General features: G+C 38.2%; 1 pseudogene; it reads right to left on the reverse strand.

Moving 5' to 3' along the window:
- Positions 1–1,147: 1,147 nt before the first annotated feature.
- Positions 1,148–1,247, reverse strand: LOC122151524 (annotated as a pseudogene).
- Positions 1,248–1,786: the final 539 nt, after the last annotated feature.

The following is a 1,786-nucleotide window of genomic DNA, read 5'->3' on the forward strand; positions in this document are numbered from 1 at the left end:
TCTCCAAAATTTAGAGAAAACTTCAACACCAAGAAGACAAACAATCCAACTGAAAAATGAGTAAAGGACACGAATAGACACTTCACTAAAGAAGATAAAAAGGCAACCAACAAACACACAGAGAAATTCTCATGATCATTAGCCATTAGAGAAATGCAAATCAAAAGAACAATGAGATACCATCTGGAAACAATTAGTCCAAACATAAGATGGACCACAAGGACCTCAGCCTCCATGACACTGAGACTAGAAGAACTAGATGGTGCCCAGTTACCAATGCCAGTCACTAGGAAAGGTATCGAAATTAGAGTTCCTGGATAGAGTAAGATGAAAAATGTGGAATAAAATTCAAAAACACAGAAATTAACAGAGTTACTGTTAGACAGAGACTGGTGGAACACCTAAGACTATGGCCCAGGTTACCCTTCAGGCCTAGAAATGGGCTCACTTCCATGGATTGGCTCTCAGGCCAACAGGAGAAATACCTACATGCAGAACACCTATCTCAGGGCGAGGCACTCACCTACTCTAAAGAGATGAACCCCTTAGATCATCAGCCATGAGACATCAGAGGGGAAGTGTTTGCATAGAGGGAAAGCTGGACCAACAGGAATGCATAATTAAGAAGGGCACAAGGAGGGGGTAGTCACAGGGAGGAGAGGGGAAGAGTTTTTTATGGTTGGGGATGGTAATTGGGGCTTTGCTATCAAATGTCCATGAACTGTCCAATGTAAAACACATATGCTTTGTAAATTTGCATTCCAATCACAATTTTAAAAAAGGGGAGGGGGGCGGCAGTGAGGCCATCCTGGTTAAACAACTGCATTCTGAGTATTCCTGATTCTGAATTATAGCTTATTCAAAAAAAAAAAAAAAAAAAAAAAAAAACCTCACTGCTGCCAAGTCAGTTCTGACTCATAGCAAACCCTCCTTGGGTTTCTGAGGCAGTATCACTATGGAAGTAGATCATTCATCTTCCTTCCAAGCAGTGGCTGGTGGATTTGAACCACCAGCCTTCTTGTTAGCAGTCAAATGCCTTAGGGACTATGCCACCAGAGCTCCTAAACATAAAACTCTCCTTCCCTAATAAATCCAATAATCATGAAAAAAAAGTAACTTCTTTATTTTTTATTTTCATTTATTTATTTAAAATATGGAATGCTTTACAAATTTGTGTGTCATCCTGGTGCAGGAGCCATGCAAATCTTCTATCATTCCAATTTTTAGTATACCTGCTGCCAAAGCAAGCACATAGTTTCTTCTTTAGATGACACCCCTCCAAGCAAACAAACAAACAACAAAAAAAGGAACACACACACACACAATTAGTTACTTCTACACAGCCACCAAAATGGCTAAAATTATAAAGACTGATAATACCAAGTGTTGGCTAGCATATAGAACAGTTGAATCTTATATTGGTGGTACAAGAGTAAATTGATTCAATCACCATGGATAAAGTTACTCGGTATTGTTTGGCATCTCCTAAATATATACTAGGGAGCTCTGATATTACAATTAAATTTAGCTTATACTAACACAACCTAAAATATATTTATCCCAAGATCCAGAATTTTCACTCCTAGGTATGTAACCAAGAGAAATAAATGCTTATATAAAAGGCTTGCAAAGCAATGGCCACAGTAGCCTTATTCACAAGAGCCAAAGTTAGAAACAACCAAAAGTCAATCAACAGAAGAATGGATAAATTGTGGCATCTTCATAAGCTGAAATACTACAGAATGTGTATGAACCACAGAAACACTATTTTGACAGAAAAACCAGT

This window comes from Orycteropus afer, unplaced genomic scaffold (assembly GCF_000298275.1).
Source record: "Orycteropus afer afer isolate SDZICR_OR568_19922 unplaced genomic scaffold, OryAfe1.0 scaffold00520, whole genome shotgun sequence".
Taxonomy (NCBI): domain Eukaryota; kingdom Metazoa; phylum Chordata; class Mammalia; order Tubulidentata; family Orycteropodidae; genus Orycteropus; species Orycteropus afer.